This window comes from Balaenoptera acutorostrata, chromosome 9 (genome assembly GCF_949987535.1).
Source record: "Balaenoptera acutorostrata chromosome 9, mBalAcu1.1, whole genome shotgun sequence".
Lineage (NCBI taxonomy): Eukaryota > Metazoa > Chordata > Mammalia > Artiodactyla > Balaenopteridae > Balaenoptera > Balaenoptera acutorostrata.
Window position 1 is genome coordinate 107,125,074 of NC_080072.1, and position 18,515 is coordinate 107,143,588.

Consider the following 18,515-nt stretch of genomic DNA (forward strand, 5'->3'; position numbering starts at 1 on the left):
ATATGCATACATTGTGAAAAGATTACCACAATAAAGCTAATTAACACAACTATCACCTAACAGTTGTTGTTTGTTTGTTTTTTTTCCCCCGGTGTGATGAGAGCATTGAAGATTGACTCTCTTAGCAAATTTAAAGTATATACTGCATTGTTAACCATATTCACCATGGTGCACCTCAGTTAGCTAGAACTGATTCATCTTTTGACAGTGTGTACCCTTTGACCAACCTCCTTCCATTTTCCCCATGCTGCAGCCCTGGGAACCACTGCTGTACTCTGTTTCTATGAGCTCTACCCTTTTAGATTTGACATATAAATGAGATTATATAGTATTTGTCTTTCCCAGTCTGGCTAATTTTACTTAGCATAATATACTCTGGTTTCACCCATGTTGTCACAAATGACAGGACTCCTTTCTTTTTTACAGCTGAGTAATATTCATATATATATAAGTATAATGTGAGATATATATGTTTCACACTTTATTTATTCATCTATTGACAGACACTAAGGCTGTTTCCGTACCTTGGTGATTTTGAATAATGCTGCAAAGAACATGAGAAGTGCAAATATCTCGATATTGTGATTTTATTTCCTTTGGCTATATACCCAGTGGGATTGGTGGATCAAATGGTAGTTCTATTTGCAATTTCTTGAGGAAACTCCATTCTATCAAAAGGTACCATTAAATAATTTTTAATATATTCACAAATATGTGTAACCATCATCACAGTCAATTCTGAACGTTTCATTACCTCAAAAAGAAACTCTGTACCCTTTAAATATCACTCTCTTACCCCCCCACCTCCCCTGACCCAGCCCTCAGTAACTGTGCACCTGCTTTCTGTCTCTATAGATTTTTCTGTTCTGGACTTTCATAAGAATGAGATCATATAATATGTGGCCTTTTGTGACTGACTTTTTTTCACATAGCATAATGTATTCAAGTTTCATTTTTATTCCAGCCATCTTAGTGGGTGTAAAGTGGTAACTCATTGTGGTTTTGATTTCCATTTGCATTCCTGATAGCTAATAATGTTCAGCTCTTTGCATGTTCTTATGGTATATACTTATCGGTTATTTAAATATCTTCCTAGGAGAAATGTCTATTCAGATTCTTTACCCATTTTTTTAAATTGGGTTAATTATATTTTTGGTATTGTATTTTTAGAGATTTTATATATCTTCTACATACAAGTCCCTAATCAGATATATGATTTGCAAATATTTTCTCCCATTCTGTGGGTTGTCTTTTCACTTTCTTGCTGGTGCCCTTTGAAGCACAAGTTTTGTTTTGATCAAGTCTAATGTATCTATTTTTTTTTTCTTTTGCTGCTTATGCTTTTAGTGTTATGCTTATGAATCCTTTGCAAATCCATGGTTACGAAGATTTAGCCCTGTTTTCTTTGAAGAGTTTTATAGTTCTTGCTCTTAACATTGAAGTTTTTTATTCATTTTGAGTTAATTTTTGTATATGGTGTGAACAATTGTCAAACTTTATTCAGTATAAATAGTTTTGGGCATCCTTATTGAAAATCAGTTGAGCATAGATGTATGGTTTAGTTTCTGAACTCTCAATTCTATTATATATATATATTCTTGTGCCAGTACACATTGTCTTGATTCCTGATGCTCTGTATGAGTTTTGAAACTAGGAAATGTGAGTCCTCCTATTTTCCTCTTCTTTTTTAGAATTGTTTTAGCTTTTCCACAACTCTTGCAATTTCATATGAATTTTTTTTAAACATCTTTATTGAAGTATAATTGCCTTACAATGGTGTGTTAGCTTCTGCTTTATAACAATCATATGAATTTTGTAATTAGTTTATCAATTTCTACAAAGAAGTCAGCTTGGATTATGGTAGAAATAGTATTGAATCTGTAGATCAGTTTGAAGAGAATTGCCATCATAACAATGTTAAGTCTTCCAATCTGTGAAAATGTTTTCCCACTTATTTAGATATTTCTTTAAACAACATATTATAGTTTTCAGAATGTAACTTCTACCCTTGTTTCATTAAATGTCCTATTATTTTTGATACTATTGTTAATGGAATTGATTTATTTTATTTATTGTTCAAAGTAAGTGTATTAAGAAGGAATTAAATATTGTATATTGGCCTTGTATCCTGCAACCTTGCCAAACTCATTTATTAGTTCTAATAGTTTTTAGTAGATTTGTAAGGATTTTCTATATACAGGATCAGGCCATCCGTGAATAGAGCTAGTTTTAGTTCTTTTCAAATTTGATTGTTTTTTGTTTCCCTTGATTAATTTATCTGGCTAGAACTCCCAATATAATGTTGAACAGAAGTAGTGAAAGCAGACATTCTTGTCTTTTTCCTAAGCTTAGAGATAAACTGTCCAATCTTTCACCATTAAGTACAAGGTTAGTTGTGTGTTTTTCAGAAATGCTCTTTATCAGGTTGAAGCAGTTTCCTTATATTCTTAGTTTGTTTATTTTTTTTTATCACAAAGGAGTTTTGGATCTTGTTAAACCTTTTTCTGCATCTATTGAGATAGTCATGTAATTTCTGTTTTTTATTCTACTAATAAGATGTATTAAATGAATAGATTTTTCAGATTATAAATCAACCTTGCATCACTAAGATAAATCCCACTTGGTCATGGTGAAAAATTCCTTTTATATGATGCTGGATTTGGTTTGAAAATATTTTGTTTAGGTTGTTGCCTCCATATTCATAAGAGATATTGTTCTGTTGTTTTCTTTTCTTGTGATGTCTTTGACTAGTTTTGGCATGAAGGTAATAGAATGAGTTGGGAAGTCTTTCCTTCTCTTCCATTTTTGGGAAGAGTTTGTGAAGAATTGAAATTAATTCTTCTTTTAATGTTTGGTAGAATGCAATGGTAAAGCTATTTGGTCCAGGGCTTCACTTTGTGGGTAGTTTTTTGTTTGTTTGTTTGTTTGTTTGTTTTGTTTCTCATACTTCAATCTCTTTACTTGTTATAGGTCTATTCAGACTGTTTGTTTCTTCTTGAGTCAGTTTTGGTAGTTTGTGTATTTTTAAGCATTTGTCCATTTCATCTAATTCATTTTATATATTAGTGTATGATGGTTCATAGTATTCCTTTACAATACTTTTTATTTTTCTAAGGTCAGTAGTTATGTCCCCTTTCATTTCTGATTGTTTCAACTTGAGTGTCTTTTTTTCTCCTTTTTTGCTTGGTCAAGCTAGTTAAAGGCTTGTCAATTTTGTTGAGCTTTTCAAAAAAACAGCTTTTGGTTTTATTGATTTCTTTCCATTGTTTTCTATGCTTTTTTATTAATTTCTGCTCTAATCTTTATTATTTTCTTCTTTCTCTGGATTTATATTTAGTTTGCTATTCTATTCCAGGTGAATTCATGTGAAAGTTTTGATTATTGATTTGAGATCTTTCTTTTTTCTTACCAAAAGATTTCATAGCAATAACTTTCCCTTAAGCACTGCTTTAGCTGCATCCCATAAGTTTTGGTACATTGTATCTTTATTTCCATTCATCACAAAGTATTTTCTGATTTCTCTTTTGATTTTTTCTTTTTCCTTTGGGTATTGAGAAATATATTATTCAATTTCTACTTGTTTGTGGGTTACCCATATTTTCCCCTGTTCTTCTAATTTCATTCAGTTGTTATCAGAGATTTGTATTATTCCTATTATTTTAAATTTATTGAGGTTTGGTTTATGATATATCATACGGTCTATCCTGTAGAATGATGCATGTTCACTTAAGAAGAAAGTACATTCTATTATTGTTGGGTAGTGTGTTCTACGGATGTCTGTTAGGTCCAGTTAGTTTATAGTGTTGTTAAGTCTTTTATTCATTTGCTGATTTTTTTTCTTGTTGTTCTATCCATTATTGAAAGTGGAGTACTGAAGTTTCTAACTATGATTCTTGAATCATCCATGTTTCCCTTCATTTCTGTCTGGTTTTCTTTCATGTATTTTGGTGCTCTGTTATTAAATACATATGTATTTATAATTGTTATATTTTGCTGATGAAATGACACCTTTTTATTATAAAATATTACTCCTTATCTCTAGTGACATTTTTCATTTTAAAGTCTATTTGTCTGATATCAGTATGGACAGTCCAGCTTTCCTGTGATTGCTGTTTGAATTATATGTCTTTTTCTATCCTTTTACATTAAATCTATTTGTGTCCTTTAATCTAAAGTGTGTATCCTGTAGACAACATAGAGTTGGATCATATTTTTCATTTAGTCTAACAGTCCCTGCCTTCTAATTGGATTGTTTAATTTATTCACATTCATGTTATTATTGATATAGTTGGATTTATGTCAGCCATTTTACTTTTTGTTTTCTAACTGTTGCATGCCTTTTTTGTTTCCTGTTTCTAATTTGCTGCTTTATTTTGCATTGAGTAAATATTTTTTAGTATAGCATTTTAATTCCAATTACAATTTTTTCAATATATTTTGGGTTTTCTTAGTGGTTGCTCTTAAGTTTACTATACATGTGTTAAATTATAATAATCAGATACACATTTATATTAGCTTAATTCCAGTGATATGTTGGTTCATTATCCCTATATATTTCTACTTCTTCTTCTTTTTTGTTATATTATATATAATGACGCATTATGTATAATAAATAATATATAAGATATAAATAAAATATTATATATATTAATGTTACAAACCCCAAAATATATTGTTATAATTATTTGTTTACCATCTGTCACTGTTTCCATAGTCCATTACCACTTTGCTCCCATCCACATCCTTTGTAACATTATTGGCAAAAGTATTGCACATGTTGCAATTCTATATGCTGTAGGCCTAAGAGTACATTATATACATACATAATAGAGTTATTCCTCGCCCCCATAGTGCTAGGGCTCTGATATTGTTTCTCAGGCAGGTGCAGCTTTGGGTATGCCCACAGTCACTCTGGGGTGGCAGTGGTACTGGGAGGGTTCTCTTAATCTCTTTCCCTGACCACACTCTGCTATTAAACTTCACTAATTGCCAGCTGATGGTTTTATTATCTTCAACAATGTTCTGGAGTATATATTTCTCTGTAAATTAATCCAATCAAAGTGGGGCCCTTTGGAAAGAATAGTTTCTGAGGTCAGTGTTTGATATTTGTTCTGATGCCAGGAGGGCTCCTCCCAGCTGTTTGATTCCCAGTTTCTCTACTGCAAACTAGCCAGCCTACAGTCTAGGGTTGTATCTTCATCAGATACATGAATCTCCTTCCAGCTGCCTTTCACCACACTGCCACTGCTCCTGAGAGAGCCTTTAGGACTAAACTGTTTTATCCTCGTTTGCAAATGAAGTCAGTTCCTTTGGGAAAAGATCAAGAGCTATCTGTTTTATGGTCTGCTCCTTCCCCCTGACAAAAATCTCTGAACCAGGACTCTGGAGCCGGGGGTGGAGACTATGCAGTCTTTTCTCTGAGTGACAGTTTCTTTCCAGGAGCTGAAAACTCAGTGGAGAAAAAGGCAGCAGTCTGAGATCTTCTCAGCTTGTCTCTCCTGGCATGGATCCACTGCCTCAAAAATGAGGGGAAGGAGTATCAGGGCCCCAGGATTATCAGTATGCGATGTGCAGTGCAGAGCCTTCATTTCACGAGTGGGAGTTGAGCAGAAGCAGGGAGCCCCTGCCTCCCAACCACACACCAAGAACATAGCCTCAGCAACGGGCAGTGAGGATCAGGATGAGAAATTCTGAAGTCCTGCTTCTCTTGGCATAAAGCCCTTTGGCTGACAGCTGGGTCAAGAAGGAGCCCTGTATTCTTGGCTGCAGAAGTCTGGAGCGGAATCTCCTGCTCACCCCGCAGGAAGGTGGGAGAGAAGGAGCAGCCTTGGTTCCAAAAAAGAATTTGAAGAAGAATAGATACATGTCTATGTATAATTGAATCACTTTGCGGTACAACTGAAACTAACAACATTGTTAATCAACTATGCCCCAATATAAAATGAAAATTTTAAAACAAGAAAAAAAAAAGACTCTTGCCTTTCTTACCAAATTTTCATAGATTTTCTTAGATGTTTTTCCTTCATTTTGTCTTTGCTTTTAGGGCAAACATCATAGGTCTTAAATGGTTGTTTTTTATAATTTTCACAACATTCACTGAGGTATGGGTCGATGGAACTCCTCATGTTTTTATGCTGGAGACCAATTTTTCATCTTATCATCTCATCTCATTAATTTTACATCATAACACTTGTCACTGTTATACTAGTTATAATATATAAATCTAGCACCTAGTTATATGTTCTCATATTTTGAATATATTATGCATTTTGTTTATTGTCTCTCTGCCCCTATACACACAAAAATGTAAGCTCCATGAAACTCAAACCAAAAATCTAGCCTCAGAAGATTTTCCTCAGAAGTTTGAGAGGAGAATGGCATCCATGAAACAAAAGTAGAATATGATAAAACAAAAACTATCAGAGAATAAGAAAGAACCCTTGAAAATTCAACATAAAAAAAATTACAGACCAACATCACTGATGAATATAGATGCAAAATCCTCAACAAAATACTAGCAAACAGAATACAACAACACATTAAAAGGATCATACACCATGATCAAGTGGGATTTATCCCAGGGATGCAAGGATTCTTCAATATACACAAATCAATTAATGTGATACACCATATTAACAAACTGAAGAATAAAAACCATATGATCACCTCAACAGAGGCAGAAAAAGCTTTTGACAAAGTTCAACACTGATTTATGATAAAAACTCTCCAGAAAGTGGGCCTAGAGGGAAACTACCTCAACATCATAAAGGCCATATATGACAAACCCACAACAAACATTCTCAATGGTTAAAAACTGAAAACATTTCCTCTAAGATAAGGAAGAAGACAAGGATGTCCGCTCTCAGCACTATTATTCAACATACTTTTGGAAGTCCTAGCTGTGGCAATCAGAGAAGAAAAAGAAATAAAAGAATACAAATTGGAAAAGAAGTAAAACTATCACTGTTTGCAGACGACATGATACTATACATAGAGAATCCTAAAGATGCCACCAGCAAACTACTAGAGCTAATCAATGAATTTGGTAAAGTTGCAGGATACAAAATTAAAGCACAGAAATCTCTTGCATTCGTATACACTAATGATGAAAAATCTGAAAGAGAAATTAAGGAAACACTCCCATTCACCACTGCAACAAAAAGAATAAAATACCTAGGATTAAACCTACCAAGGGAGACAAAAGACCTGTATGCAGAAAACTATAAGACACTGATGAAAGAAATTAAAGATGATACAAACAGATGGAGAGATAGATCATGTTCTTGGATTGAAAGAATCAATATTGTGAAAATGACTACACTATGCAAAGCAATCTACAGATTCAATGCAATCCCTATCAAACTATCAATGGCATTTTTCACAGAACTAGAACAAAAAATTTCACAATTTGTTTGGAGACACAAAAGACCCCAAATAGCCAAAGCAGTCTTGAGGGAAAAAAATGGAGCTGGAGGAATCAGACTCCCTGACTTCAGACTATACCACAAAGCTACAGTAATCAAGACAATATGGTACTGGCACAAAAACAGAAATCTAGATCAATGGAACAGGATAGAAAGCCCAGAGATAAACCCACGCACCTATGGTCAACTAATCTATGACAAAGGAGGCAAGGATATACAACGGAGAAAAGACAGTCTCTTCAATAAGTGGTGCTGGGAAAACTGGACAGCTACATTTAAAAGAATGAAATTAGAACACTCCTTAACACCATACACAAAAATAAACTCAAAATGGATTAGAGACCTAAATGTAAGACTGGACACTATAAAACTCATAGAGGAAAACATAGGAAGAACATTCTTTGACATAAATCACAGCAAGATCTTTTTTGACCCACCTCCTAGAGTAATGGAAATAAAAACAAAAATAAACAAATGGGACCTAATGAAACTTAAGAGTTTTCGCAAAGCAAAGGTAACTACAAACAAGATGAAAAGACAACCCTCAGAATGGGAGAAAATATTTGCAAACGAATCAATGGACAAAGGATTAATCTCCAAAATATATAAACATCTCATGCAGCTCAATATTAAAAAAACAAACAACCTAATCCAAAAATGGACAGAAGACCTAAAATCGACACTTCTCCAAAGAAGACATACAGACAGCCAAGAAGCACATGAAAAGCTGCTCAACATCATTAATTATTAGAGAAATGCAAATCCAAACTACAGTGAGGTATCACCTCACACCAGTTAGAATGGCCATCATCAGAAAATCTACAAACAACAAATGCTGGAGAAGGTGTGAAGAAAAGGGAACCCTCTTGCACTGTTGGTGGGAATGTAAATTGTTATAACCACTACAGAGAACAGTATGGAGGTTCCTTAAAAAACTAAAAATAGAATTACCATATGACCCAGAAATCCCACTACTGGGCATATACCCAGAGAAAACTATAATTCAAAAAGACACATGCACCCCAATGTTCATTGCAGCACTATTTACAATAGCCAGGTCATGGAAACAACCTAAATGCCCATTGACAGACGAATGGATAAAGAAGATGTGGTACATATATACAATAGAATATTATTCAGCCATATAAAGGAAAAAAATTGGGTCATTTGTAGAGACGTGGATGGATCTAGAGACTTTCATACAGGGTGAAGTAAGTCAGAAAAAGAAAAACAAATATCATATAGTAACGCATATATGTGGAACCTAGAAAAATGGTACAGAAGAACTGGTTTGCAGGGCAGAAATAGAGACACAGATGTAGAGCACAAACGTATGGACACCAAGGGGGAAAGTGACAGGGGTGGTGGTGGTGTGATGAATTGGGAGATTGGGATTGACATATATACACTAATATGTATAAAATGGATAACTAATAAGAACCTGCTGTATAAAAAAATAAATAAAATAAAATTCAAAAATTCAAAAAAAAAAAAAAGGAAAGAAAATAAATAAATAAATAAATATCCTGGAAAATTATTACATATGAGTTTGAGATCTCACTACTAGGCAAACTGATACTAGAAAAATGGAATTGGAAAGCTGAAAAAAAATTGGAGTATCAATTCACAATATCTTATTGAGAACCAATAGGATTTTCAGGGAGAAATGGAAAAAGTATGAGAGAAACGCTACAAGTGTTTTTTTCTGTAATTCAAAAACATCTGTCAGTTGATTGAAAGGTGACATTAAACACCTAGCAAACTATTTTTTAAAAATCCAAACCAATGTATATTATTATGGAATTTCAGTATACCAGGGATAAAGAGAAGTTCTAAAATCTTACAAAGAAAGAAAATAAATGAAGAAAAAAGAGCCACAATCTGAGAATCAGAAATGAAAATATCTTCAGACTTCTCAGTAGCACTACTGGAAGCTAAAAGGAATTAGAACAAGGCCTTCAAGATTTTCAGTAAAACTGATTTTTAGGCTAAAATCTTATAATCACTACCCTAACACATCTGAGAGCATAAAAACAATGTTTTCACATATTTTTAAAAAAGAAAGTCTAAAAACAAACAAACAAAAATTTTAAAACAAAGGCCTAATTCCCATTCTTGCTTTTCTGGAAAAGTTGCTGAAAATATGACCCATCAAATAAGAGACTATATGAAGAAAGTGAATAAAGGTGTTCATCCATCATAGATGAGCAGTAAGAGAGAGTCTAAAATTGGTAAAATTATATCTAAGGAAAGTACCAGGATGGGAGCTGTGCAATAGGCCTTTAAAAAAGGCCAGTCTAAGTTAAAACCAGAGGATTGTGATTTCTATAAGGAGGATCTTCAGGAGGGAAATTGAAGCTGTAACATTTTCAGGTTGGATTGACCATGTGGAAAATTTTATAAAGTTATAATTTAAAAAAAAAAAATTGAAGGAGCCCATTTAAAACTCTAAGTATGCACATCTGTTAAAAGACTGCTATCCAAAATATACAAAGATCTTTTAAACCTCAATAATAAGAAAAAAAAATTTAATGGGCTAAAGACTGTAAAAGACACCTTATCAAAGAAGATATACAGATGGCAAATAAGTATATAAAGAGATGCTCCACATCATATGTCATCAGGGAAATGCAAAATTAAAACAACAATGAGATATGATTACACAACTATTAGATTGACCAAAATCCAAAACACTGACAATACCAAATGCTGTCAAGGACGCGGAGCAACAGAAACTCTCATTCATGGCTGCTGGGGATGCAAAATGGCACAGCTACTTTGGAGAACATTTTGGAGGTTTCTTGTAAAGCTAAACATATACTTACCATATGATCCAGCAATCACACTGCTTGGTATTTATCCAAAAGAGTTGAAAACTTATGCCTTGCAAAAACCTGCACATGGATGTTTACAACATCTTTATTCATTATTGCCAAAACCTGGAAGCAACCAAGTTGTTCTTTAGTAGATAAGTGGATAAACAAACTGATACTTCCAGACAATAAAATATTATTCATCACCAGAAAGAAATGAGCTATCAAACCATGAAGAGACATGGAAGAACCTTAAATGCATATCACTAACTGAAAGAAGCCAATCTGAGAAGGCTACATACTGTATGATTCCAACTATATGACATTCTGGAAAAGGCAAAATGATGGAGACAGTAAAAAGATCAGTGGTTGTCAGGGCTTGGGGGTACGTGGAGGAATAAATACTCAGAGCACAGAGAATTTTTAGGGCAGTGGAAATACCACAAAGAAGGACACGTCATTATACACTTCCACAAACCTATAAAATGTATAACACCAGGAGAAAACTGGAATGTAAGTTGTGGAATTTGGGTAATTATGATGTGTCTACGTAAGTGTATCAACTGTAACTGATGAATCATTCTGATGGGAGAGGTTGATAAAGGGTGAGGCTCTGCATGAGTGGGGACAGGGAAATCTCTTTGCCTTCTTCTCAATTTTCCTGTGAACCGAAAAATACTCTTAAAATAATCAAGTTTAGAAAAGAAAGTGTTTATACAGTTGACCCTTGAACAATGCAGGAGTTAGAGGCACCCAATTTCCGGCTGTTGAAAATCCTCTATAACTTATAGTCAGCCCTCTGTATGCCAGATTCTTCTGTATCCCTGGTTCCCCTATACCTGTGGTTTCACATCCACAGATTCAACCAACCATGGATTGTGTAGCACTGTAGTATTTGCTATTGAAAAAAACAAACAAACAAAAAACCTTGAATAAGTGGACTCATGGATATATGAATATATCTATGAATGAGACATAGTGTATTCAGTGCGCTAGGAGGTTAGTCAATAATCTGAGGATTTAGTCAACAAACATTTATCATACCAATAATTCACAAAGCATGACAATATATGGATTAAAATAATTTTTTTAAAGTTTGTCTGCTTTTCCTTCAAGAAGTTTTCAGTATAGTGGTGGGTGGAGAACAGAAATACTGTTAAAGATTAAAAAAAATTCAGGTGTGAATTGAGTCAAGGCCAGCTAACCTCAAGGTTTCACACTGGTACATGAATGGATGTTATGATGCATAAATGTTCCTGTAATGTTTTTATCAGTAACAGCAGCATCCTAAATACTAGAGCCCTAAGTAGTTGTCTTAGATCAGCAGAGTAAGTCTATTCCGAAATTAATACGTTAATTTATTTAGGATAAGTGACTTAGCCTCTGTGCATTCCCCTGGAAGGTAAAAAGTCCATCCTAATAAAAGAGTAAAACAATATAGCTTAAAGGACCAATATCACAGGAGAAATATTTAATGCTCCAATGTTCCTTAGATTTTGAGAGTTAATAAGAAATGTCTGAAGCACCACAAAGCTGGCCTTCTTGTTAAGGTCCTTTGTAAAGATAAGCTGACACAAAAACACCTTTTTGGTCTTTGTCTTTGTCAAGATAAACTTCCTTTTTAGACAGATGGCAGATCGCTAAACGTCAGGTTGGCTTTGGGGCAGACTATTTCAGATGGTGTCAACATAAATAGGTGTTGACTTGTGGAAAACCAAACTAGTCCAAAACAAAAGCCAAATATTTTATTATAGGCAAGCTTGCTTTCAGATCATATTTCCTGTGTTATTCATACACTGTTTCTTTTTTGTTATTACTATCAATATTTGCATGTAAACAGGATCTCTGTTGCTTAGCAATTTATTATTTTTGTTGTTATTTCTGAGTTGAAATTGTTTTAGTTTTCTAGTAGGGAAGAGAACTATCTGAATTCTCTCTCATCTACAAAATTTATTTCATTTTCAAACCTGATAATGTTTATTTTGGAACAATTCACTTAAATGTTCTTCAGACTTATATTTCTATTCCAACTGTCACCAGAAATGAGTTGAGAAGATCCTTGCATTTGGTCATTGTTGCTTTCTGCTTCTTTTTTTTTTTTTTTAATTTAATTTTTTAATTTTATTAATTTATTTTATTTTTTTTATTTGGAATTTACTCTATACCTACTTTAATCACTGAAGGTCCCTGGAAGGACTTTCACTAAGTATTTTTGGTAATTAAGATAAATTGGGGGAAAAACAGATTTCAGCAATAGGGAGCTGGCTAAATATGTTATTAAATTTATGATACAAATATACAATGAAACTATTGAGCTGTTAGCATTAAGATAGACCTACATGTATTAAAATAGAAAAATGATGAGAATGTATTAAAAAGTGTGTGTGGCAGGGGGAGGAAGCAAGTGGAAATACATATATGGTATAATCTCATTTATATATAAAATTGGGTTTAGGGAGAGTGTAGATAGAACTGCTTTTTCATTTTATACCCTCTGTTCTGTTAGTTGTGGGGTTTTTTTCTTCCTACAATTGACCTACCACTTTTATAATTTAAAAAAATATATTTAGTACAATCAAGAACAGGTTTTTATTGTCTCATTTTTGTAGTTTTTCTAATAGTTGTTATGATAGCTGTAGCAATATCAGACTGTAAAGTTATGAGAAGGCATTCTTAGCATCCTGCAAAGTGACAGACTTCAAGAGGATCCCTTGTCTCTCAATAACTCTCACAGACAGAATCTGTAAGATCCCCAGGAAATGAGAACCCAGTGATTTGGGTTTAAATGATAACATCTTTCATTATGGAATATATGCCCCAAGGGTAGTGAATACTGGCTTTGGTGCCAGCAATAGGAAATGCAAGAACAAGGTATCTGCACTTTTTTTATCCTTTCTCGTTCAAACGAAATAACGTTTAGGCATTTAAAATAACATGTGCAAATCAGCTCTTCAGCCACCCCAAAAATGCCCCTTTCCCCCCAAAAACAATCAAAGCATCATGTCCAAACAGAAAATTTTCCAGTCTATGTGAATGAACTCAGCTCAAATTCAACGTAAATCTTTATCTACTAAACTGACACTACAGACGGACTTTCCACTGCTCCCTTCCCCTGTCTAGGTCACTCTGGTTTCTAAGATGATTTAAGTTGATTAGAGGCATAAAGAACACCATGATCAAAAAAAAAAAAAAAAAAAAGAACACCATGATCGTTGTACAATTCTCTGTTGGTCTTCCAATTTTGACAAAAGAGGGAAATAATAACTCTGGTTATTGTTCACTGTCAACAGTGTTTCTGAGATACACAGAATAAAATTTAGATCATTGGGCATCCCATAGAGAGAAGGGAGGCAGTGAGGCATTGTACAGAGACATCTGGACTGAGTGTCAGCGGAATTAAGTTCTAGTGCTGGCCTTGTCAACCTGAGTGATCATAAGCAAGACATTATTTTTCTGGGATTTAATTATTTTATTATTTGAAATACGTGGAGCTAGAGCAGAGGTGTTTTATGTTCATTCCTATTTTATGAAAACTTGGTTCGCGATGTTTTCACATGCTTTTGGTTGGCTGCCCCAAATGCCCTACAAGTGGTACTACACTCAGGTCTGGTCTCCTGGGCATGGTATCTAGGTCTACAGTGAAACCTACCCTGTTACTTTCTACCCTTCTTGCTCTTAAGCAGTCATACTCAGTTAGACACAGTCAATTATCTTGCAGCTTATCTGCAATATAAATGCAATATAATTATTTTTCAGATCTGCTAAACCAGGTCTTGATAAGTTGCTTGCCAAATTGGGACAGGGTCCCTTCATCTCTAAAAAGATTGAATTGAAGTAATCAGTTCTTGAAGCCTCATTTTCCAATAAGATAGTATGCATCTATTTAAGAACTCTACATGTCTCAAAGCAAAATAATGACTAAAAATTAATAGTAGACATTCGAAGAAGCAATACAAAATCGAGGCATTGTCAGCTCTGCATCACGTGGCATTAACCCATCTTTGGAGGTTAAGAACATTCAAGGGATTAAGAAATGTTATAGGAAAAATCCATCATCTAGAAGTAACAGTTGCCACACATTGGGGATCACCCCCTTGAGTCAGCCTGATGATTCATTATGGGGCCAACTTGTTGCCAATGTGACCATAAATAAATCATTCAACACTGCAACAGGAAGGTTATTTGATGTGCACTGAGCTAGGCGAGTGAAGGGGTCCGCGCCTGTTCTCTGATTGCCTTTTTTTCTCTCTGTATTTCAGCAGCCTTCGTAAGCCTTCCTCACTCAGTAAAACCTCCGACAGCCCCTGGGGAGAGGTGAGCTCAGTTTTCTCCTCCCTCCCTCCTTCTATTCCTTGCTTCTTTTGACAGACATGAGGCTCCTCACTCAGTTCTCCTCCCTCCTTTGGGTTATGGGAGAAAGGAGGTGGTTATTGAATGTTTTTCAGTGACACCTAAAATCTGGGTAACAATTTGGTAAAGAGCAAAGAATTTTTACTCCTTTCTTCCTTGGACCACCATGAAAAGCAGTGCCTATTAGTATTCTCAGGTGGTTTACACATTCTTAGAGATGATTGTTCCTCAGTTGCTTTAAGAAGGATGAAAAGAATCCTCTAAGCATTCAGATCTTACATTAAAAGTTTATATTAATATTTTTATAGTTATAGCTATAGAACTATCCATAGATATATATGTGTGTGTATATTCAATATGTATATTCCTGTATGTGTGCTTGTACTCAACATATTCTTCTTTCAAGTGTATGTCTATGTGTATCTGTGTTTAACCCTTAGAATGCCAACCTATCATCCATCAACTTTGGCTATGAGGTCCATTGACTTGTACTTTCACATAAAACATCTCAATGCTCTCTGAATTAGTAACACAGTGTAACCCAGATACTCACACCTTTTATACAAGCTTAAAAGGAGGGAAATAATGTATCTGATTACCAAAGAAACTGAATTTAGGCTGGAATCTTGGCAGAAGGGTGGAAATTATTTCATGAGTCACTACTTTTTCATTAGAAGATATAGCACTAACCCACTAAATTTTACTTAAGGTTTTATGTTGAACTCAGGTGACATTTAAATTTTGGATGTTATGACAGATTCAATGCCCTATAGAGTGATCAACCTTATCATGAAATCCTCCAAAAATAATGTTTCATATTCAGAAATGCACTTTATTACATGTATTAAATTTGGTGAATTTATATTAGAAGCAGAAAATGTTGGAAAATATTCCTTAGGAGTAAGCTCTCTAAACATCAAAATTAGAATAAATTTGTCATACCCAGACAAGTCTACCATTTTAAACTAAGCTCTTATTGAAGGAAGACAAAGATGTTGGAGACAGACAGAAAAAGAAAACCAACTTATTCATCCGTTGCTCTTTGAATAGCCTGAGACAATGGACATTCCCAGTAACAAAAGCTTTATTTTGTTTAGAATACCAAGTATTTCTAAATAGAAGAATAGTCACTGTATCATTATTTTGCTTTTAATCAGCCTGATTTGTGGACACATGCTAGAGAAGAAGTTGACAAGCATCCACAAAATAAACAGGTTTCCCTGCATTAGAAAACAATTTAGGAGTCAGAATGCAATTAGAAACAAGTGACCTGAGAAAAGGTCATAGAATTCTGTGGTGGCATTATTCCTCTGCGATGTTTTCTATCACCTATGTGTGCACCTGTGCAATGCTGTGTCCCAGAGTAGTAAAACAAATAGTTGGTAAGAAAAGTCTCTGTTCTTTCAATGATTGCTATTGCACAAATAAAGCCATATTTTTTTTACTGCTCACTGGCATGTCTTTAAGGAAACTGTTTTGAATTAAAGGTAGTCATATTTCCCATTCTCTTCTTTCTCTACTGGATTTCCTTCCAAAAACTTTAGCAATCAGCTCTGATATCACTGCCTGAAATTTTATTAAAAAAAAAAAACAGGTCACGAATATTAGGAAGCTCCCTTTACTGAAATGATCTAGGGATAATTAACAAGAGGAGAGATACCGAACAAACTCAACATGCCTGTGCACATCACTTTAAAAGAAATTTACCTTTTATTATTATTATTTTTTAACTTTTTATTTTATATTGGAGTAGAGACGATTAACAATGTTATGATAGTTTCAGGTGCACAGCAAAGGGACTCAGCCATACGTATACGTGTCCATTCTCCCCCAAACTCCCCTCCCATCCAGGCTGCCACAAAACATTGAGCAAAGTTTTAAAAGTATGCACACCAACAATGAAACAGAGGGATGCAAAACCATGGACGGCAGCACGTCAGAGACCAGAGAGTGATAACAATAGAATCAGGAAGGTTAAGGCCAAAGGAAACCAAAAGGGCCTTTCAAACTATATTTGGAACAGGAAGATGAATGTAGAAGGTAACTAGTTGGGAGTAATGATATAATGTTATCAGATGGTAGAGAAAAGGCAAAACTACATAAATAACATTTTGCTTCCGGAAAAATGGTGCTTGAACTGAAAAAGATACTTTAAAAATCAGCAAAAGGGATAAGAAATTTAAATTAAAGAGAAAAAGATTGAGGAACCTGCAGGCATGTTTAGTATTCATGCCTAGAATAATTTCTTCCCAGAAAATAGGAAGCTTTTGGAGGTGTGATTGTCAAAATGCAATCTGTAATCTTGTAAAAGCTACAAAAAATTAGAAAGTTCATGAAAGGTTAGTGATACAGATTTACTCTATTTTCAAAAGAAAAAAGAATGGAATTCTGCAAAAATAGAGTAAACATCAATCTCACAACACAAAAGCTACACACGAGTTCCTGTTCCCCCATAAGGACTGTAAATATCTACGGTACTAAAAACACTTTAAAAGAGAAAAATACCACATGCTAATGAGTCTATTATCCTAACAAAATAAGTACCTTCACTTTTGTTCATTCCTTCCCAATTCTCACCTACACAAAGATATACTTTTTTTGCATTTGCAGATAGTAAGCCTACATTTTTAAGTGTATTTCTTTTATTTCCCATTATAACAATATTGTGTGTTTTTAAAATTTTCCTTAGATTTCACAAGGATAAATTTAAATGAATATATAATATTCTATCATATACATGTGTACAAATTTAAGTAGTCATTCATTTATTATTAAACATTTTTTGACTTTATAAATCATTCTGAAATGAGGATTTAATGTATATAGCTTTTCTCAATTTCTTAGAAGAGTTGATTTGAACCCCTTCCCCAAAATGGGTTCAAGAGATCAAAACTTATAAACGCTGTATGAACCTAGACATATGCTACAAAATTACATTGTGAAGTGATAATGATTTATTTTGAAATCAGCACTATTTTATAATCATCTTGACAGCACTGTGAATTATTATTCTGATTTAATTGCATGGAAATTTTAATAGATATACAATGGAACTCTAAGATGATATGTGCATTTATTTAGTTTCATGGAGGCAAAAATTGTCTATAAACTTATTATTTCTCTTGTGTGTAATATTCCTTTATAAATTTTGTGCATTAATGGGAGTCAAAGTTTCCTTTTCAAATTGTGTTTTATATTTTATATTAGATTATGTTATACATGACTTTTCATATTTATTGTAAATGTTATAGTTTCTTTTTTCCTTTTTTGAGTTATTTTCAAACTTTTTTTTTTAACATCTTTATTGCAGTATAATTGCTTTACAATGTTGTGTTAGTTTCTGCTGTATAACTAAGTGAATCAGCTACACGTATACATATATCCCCCTCTTGTGTCTCCCTCCCACCCTCCCTATCCCACCCTGTAGGTGGTCACAAAGCACAGAGCTGATCTCCCTCTGCTATGCAGCTGCTTCCCACTAGCTATCTATTTTACATTTGGTAGTGTATATACATTCATGCCACTCTCTCACTTCGTCACAGCTTACAGAACCCTCCCTGTGTCCTCAAGTCCATTCTCTATGTCTGCGACTTGATTCCTGTCCTGCCCCTAGGTTCTTCAGAACCATTTTTTTTTTAGATTCCGTATATATGTGTTAGCATACGGTATTTGTTTTTCTCTTTCTGGCTTACGTCAATCTGTATGACAGACCCTAGGTCCATCCACCTCACTACAAATAACTCAGTTTCGTTTCTTTTTATGGCTGAGTAATATTCCATTGTATATATGTGCCGCATCTTCTTTATCCATTCATCTGTCAATGGACACTTCACTTGCTTCCATGTCCTGGCTATTGTAAATAGAGCTGCAATGAACATTGTGGTACATGACTCTTTTTGAATTATGGTTTTCTCAGGGTATATGCCCA